This window comes from Cinclus cinclus, chromosome 3, assembly GCF_963662255.1.
Source record: "Cinclus cinclus chromosome 3, bCinCin1.1, whole genome shotgun sequence".
NCBI lineage: Eukaryota > Metazoa > Chordata > Aves > Passeriformes > Cinclidae > Cinclus > Cinclus cinclus.
This window is the reverse complement of record NC_085048.1, coordinates 43,289,164-43,295,163: the sequence shown is the minus strand read 5'-3', so window position 1 is coordinate 43,295,163 and position 6,000 is coordinate 43,289,164.

Below are 6,000 nucleotides of genomic sequence, written 5' to 3'. Positions count from 1 at the left end.
AAAATAGCAATGCTCATTTGGAAATCGACTGCACAGCTGGGCACAGGGGCTACTGTTGAGACCACAAGTTTTTGGAGCCAAACTAGAGCTGCTTCCCAAAGGCCATGGACTTGCCTGCCCTGCCCTTCCCTCGCTGCCATATCTAATCATGGGCACAATTTTGGTCAGGAGCTTGTGGCCTGTCTTGCTCAGGGCCAGCTCAGGGAGGAATGGGGATGGGCAAGCACCTCCTGCAGCTGCCCAGTTTGTAGTTGCCAGACTGGGACATCAGTGCAGGAACAGGGCTGAAGCAAGGTTTTAGAGCAGAGGGATGTAGGAAAAGAGCCCCAGCCCTGGGATCCTGGTTCTGCTAGCTGGGGTCCTGGCTAGGGCCTCTCAGGGTGGCACTGAGCTTGTGACTCTTGAGGTGGCTTATTGCCCCACTGATTGGGTTGTGAGGGTTTTGGCAGATTGGGATGCTCTGCTGAGAAAATGCCCACTGGTTGTCACCTCTCTCATTTCTCTGTGCTTAAATTGTATTTTCTCAGTTTGCAGTGTCAGGGGGCTGGGTGCACTGTGAAGCAATTTGTATTCTGCGTTGATAAGGCAAGTGCAAACTGTCCCCACAGCTCTTGAGAGCAGAATCAAACTGAAACTTACCACTCAGAGTAGAAAGCACATAACACCCACAGCTACAGACAGTCACAAATTGCTGCAATATAGGTTAGAAAAGGAACCCTGCTCTGCACCCTCTGGTCTCATTAAAAACATGCGCACAACAGCAAATCTTCACTGAATGACTACAAGCACCGGCGTGTATTCCCTCCTAAACACCCAACTTACTTGTAACGGCTTATTAAAATGGCAAATTTTCACTTTTCATGTATTCTTGCTCCCCTTAGCACCTGGTTGCAGTTTCTACAACATTTTTAACTTCTGTTTTTTTCATGACTGGTTGTGAGTAAACTGAGACCTCTCTGGGACACCACCCAGCCTGGTTAACTGGGTCCCCACCTAGGGACATGGTTCCAGTGTGGCCGGAAGAAACCAAACTTCTCCCTTTTAGTAAAGCATTTCTGCAAGAGGCTGACAAGCGGAGCAGATCTGATCTGTAAAGATGTACAGAACCTGTTCCTTAAAAACAAAAGGTCATCTGAATGCACAAGGTAGACTAAGAAGGTGAAGGTGGAGAAAATGTTTCCGGGGGTTCACAGAAGGACAGTTCTCATGCAGAAAATTTTGCCATAAGAAAGCTGCAGGGAGACTGGGAACTATAATATCCAAGAAATCACATACAAAATACTGCCTGCCACATTCCTCTTCCTGCCCAAAAACTAACCACTGCTTTGCTCATTTAAGCTAGGATTTAGCATGCAAAACTTAACTGTAAAGACGGGAGCGCTGGGTTTCCCTAACCCCAAGACTGGTATCATATTTTGGCAGCTGTCCTCAGCAAAAGTGAACTGGGAAAGAGGTTTTCAGCCTCTGATTTTGCTGTGTGTGGTTTCAATATTGCAGGAATCACTTCTCTTCCCAGCTCAGTGTGGCCACTTCAGGGCAGGAATGCTGTAAGGAATCTCACTCGGTCCTTGGATAAGGAAATGATCAAGGACTTGCTTATTCACAATTAATGGAGAAAAAGAACTGAAAGCCTTTATTAATCATTGCACAATAAGGAAGTCATACTGGTTTTGCTCCCTTCAATAGGGCTATTTGGTCACACCTACCTAAGTGGTCTGGCATCCCAACCATCTCTCTGCGTGCAGAGTGCAGCCGGGGAGGAGGAAGGAAGGGCCACTGCATCCAAATGTCACCAAGGTGCCTGGCTGACAGCTCACAGGGAAAAGAGAGCTCTTGAGTGTCCATCTCCTTTTCCTGAAGGGCCAGGCACCTCTTTTTAGAGATCTCTGCCCAGAGCACACACCAGTGGTGCCTGTCCCCATGCTTTTGGCACAGGTTTCTGCCCCAAGCCCTGGTGTCAAAAAGGAGCAGAAATTCATGCATGCCCTGTGCCAGACTTCCCCCCTGCCAGCTGCAGGGGTCCGTGCCAGGGACGTCAGTTCTTGGGGGTGTGTGCCACCCACCCAGTCACTGCAGATCCTTGCCCCACTACTGGGCTTCTGCTCCCTTGTTTACCTATTGTAGCAGCCAGTCTTGCGTAACCCCCAGCTCTGGAAAGTAGTTTGTGGCTAGATGTGATGGCTGGCAGGTGCCTCTGAAGTTCCAGGAGACAGATGTTCAGGCTCCAGGCTTTGGCTGGCACAGGGAGTTGAATTGCCCTCCCCTGGAAAAGGATGCTGAGGTGATCTCTCAGATCAGAAAGGCTGAGGGGCCTTTCCAAAGTGAGCTTGTACCGGCTAAAGTTTGTAGAGCTGAATAGCTTGAGCCAGCAGAGTTGGTGCTGCCTGGAGGTGGAAAGCATCATTCCTGTGCAGAGCACTATTGAATCAGTGCCAAGCTGCAAGCTCTCATGGTGGAACTAAGGATGCTTTGGCTTTGAAGCAGAAGGCAATGTCTGCTTGCACACACCTCCAAGCAGACACCTGACCCCTCTGTCGTGGGACAAGAATACAACTTTGCATCACAAGTCAGCACTTGGGCAGCAGGGTCTCAGTGAGGCTTAGTGGCCCCTCTCCTATTTGGCTGACACAGTGAATTGCTGGGAAATGTTCTTTAGTCTCTCAAAAATGAGTGAAAGCAGAGTCATGCAGCATGTTGGAAACTCTTATCATTGATGGCAGTTGGTACAAAGCTGTCCAATGTGCTCTTTACCAGTTCTTCCATGTGCTTCTTGTGAGAATGGGAAGGGCAGCAGCCATGCTGGTTGCAGGATGAGTCTGTTTCAGCATCTCATGAAAAATTAAAAACTTTTGATTTTGGGAAGTGCCACATCTTTGATAAGAGCTCTTGTTTTTCTGCTGTTCAGGGAAGAATGTGCTGAAGTTGCCAAAATGTCAACCTGCACTCCCCACATCTCAGGCCAGGCAGCTGCCTTTTCCCTGCCAGCCTACCCCAACCCCGCGCAGAGGAGGGAAACCTCCCTCTCAATGCCAGGGAGGCAGCTTTGATGCTGTCAGTGAGTTTTTCTTTAGCCACCATGACAGCCTGTGTTTTGCAGATACCTGCCTCATGACAGACACATTCCTCAGCCACACCGCATCCACTCAGCTCCAGCTCATGCAGTAATTAGCCAAGTGTTTCCTGGCTGCCTTTAATTACAGCCACAACTATTTCCCTCACTCTAATGTAACACCTCTGAATGACAGCAAAGGTTTTGGGCCGCATCCCACGCGGTCCCAGCACGTGTTGAGACGCAGCCGTGCACTGCCAGACACCGATTTGAACCCAAAGGGCTCATGCCCCCTCAGTGAGTCACATTTTTCATTTTCGACCTCAAGGCCATAATTGCCCACACTGGGAATTAGCGGTGTCTCCCCAATACCCAGCCGGGTTTCACAAACCAGCCAGAAGGGCAGGATCCTCCCTGTATCTGTGCTTGAGTCTATCTCTGCTGTAATTCCCCCTGTCCTGTGGCAGAGCAGCTCAGCTGGCAAGGCCACATTGCCCGACACGTTCGGCCCCTCGACATTTTCCCGCTGAGGGCAGCAGGATCAATGTATTCCCCTTCACCAGGCCTCCCCGCCCGCGGGCAGCCAGCGGCTCTCGCAGGGCTGCGTTTTGTGGCAGCTCCCAAATCCATGAGCTTTCCCCCCCTGCCCCTTGCTAACACTGTTGTGGTTATCTGACCTGGTGGTGGTGGTGTTGCCGTGGCTGAATCCCGCTGTATTCCTGCTCGGAGCACACGCCGGCCGTCAGCGGCTCCCAGCCGGCCTAGGGGCTGCCAGGAACCGAGGCAGCAGCTGCCGCTCTCGGCCTCGCGAGGCTGTGATCTATAACGTGCATTGTCTCTTTATGTAATGTGTTTTATTAAACATCTTCTAAAGCTTACAAGTGTCCCCAGGACATAACTCTCCAGCACAACGTAACGCTTTGCCAAGTAATGAAGTATGATTTATGGTGGTAATGGTTATCCTGTGTTTTTTTTTTTTTTAAATTATTACAGCAATAGCTCTGTCGAATATAGGAATATAACATGCTGCATTTGGCACGTTTATGACAACAGTGCTCTGGTTTTCTTAACTCCACAGTTCAGTGTTGGCAGTATTTCAAATTCTTGAGACAGATGTTTAAATGAATTTTTTAAAGAGGACAGTGAAATACTTTTAAAACATCATACAGCGCTGAGTGTCTCAATATGCGCAGGAAGGTTATTTCTTTAACATTCAGGTAGGGCAGGGCAGCACATGGCCTCTCTGGTTTAGATCTCACTGTAAATGATGGAAGTAGCAAATGTTGAATTAGCTTTCTGGGACATCCTGGCCTGCTGTTACTCTTGGGCTGAGGTGGGGAGGGAGGGGCAGACACTTGACCTTCCCCTGGATTTAGTGCAGTGTTCACATCTCCTTTGTGAGCACTTACAACAGATCCACGTTTGTTTTGAAAGCAGTTCCCACCATGCTAAGACAGGACTAAGTGGTCTCACACTGACATTTTGAGTGTGTCATTGTGGTCCTGGTGGTTAGGGTTTCAGGCCAGAAATGACAATCATTTGGAAAAATGTAAATGAGAACCCTGGTCACCTATCTCTGAAGCAGATAGCATTCAAGTGCATTTCCATTGAAACACTGAAAATTCTTGGCTTTTTTTTTCAAAACAAAAAGGTACCGGCTGAAACTGAGGAAACTTCTGTAAAAAACAAAGCTCAGCTCTGGCATTGCTGTTTCCAGCTTTCAATGAGGGAAAATCAGGAATCACAAAGGCAGGAATCAGCATTGCTGAAGACACCATCACCCTAGGTGTAGCAGCACTGGGGCCACAACCAGGATGCACACCCAGTTGGTGCAGCGAGATTGAAGACAAGGGAAGCATCAATAAAGCAATGAACACTTATATTTAATTTACATTTGACAATTTGCACATAAATAATGATGTAAACCAATACGTAAACATATGATAGTTTGTTGTTCTAGCAAAGTAAAAAGCCTGTTAACTTTGGTCAGAGTCTTTCTTAAGAGAGACAAAAAAACCCCCAAAAACACTGTTGATTGTTGCTACATTCACATGTAAAACGTCTAAGGGGAGGGGGAAACAGTAAAGAGAAGTAACAATTCTTAAAGCTGATGCATATAAATTCTTGTAAATTTTTGTATCAAATACAAGAAAGCACTACAGGCAATAATAGGAAAAGTGTGTGTCCAGTGACAGAGTAGTGATACTTTGGTTTATCCTACAATTAAGTACTATATTTATGAACTATTGCTACATTTAAAAGATGTCAGCCTCACAATTTGCAGGAGTGGAAATGTAATGAACTGGAGTCCTTCAAAAGCTGTGTTGAGACACGTATTTCAGGATTGTTTGTTTTTTAACAGAAGGGATTAAAATGAAGTCTGCTGAAAAAAACCAAAAAATCACCAAATCCTGAATTGTTGAGGTGGACTTTAAATTTTTTTTAAGAACATAACCGACAAAAAGGGATAGATGGAGGGGAGGTGTGTAATAATGCTACTTATGTTCATGTGAGTTGACTGTGCAGCTCGTTAGTGGCAGGGCACAATGGGACAAGGGACTTGTCCCACCTGACTTCCATCCTGCCCTTACTGTGATTTGTGACCACATCACGCACGGGTCATATTTGGCTTCAAGTTCTTTCATTACATTTCTTTACATTTTCTGTCTGTCTGTTGACTGACCACCAGCCTTCTTCCCCCCCCAGTGCAGACGGCCAGGAGAGCAGGGGACTGAAGGAGCCCCGGCCTGCAAACAGGGCAATTCCCACCAAATTCACTGAAATGCCACACATGGATGCATGATGATGCCATTCACGTGTCTGCAAGTTCGCTGTGCGTGTGTATTTGCAAGTGATAAATGCCTTGGTACAACCTTCTGGTTTTGAGGTCATTGGTTATCTGCAAAACTGGGATAACATTTGATTTTCACACTTAGATGAAAAATAGGTTT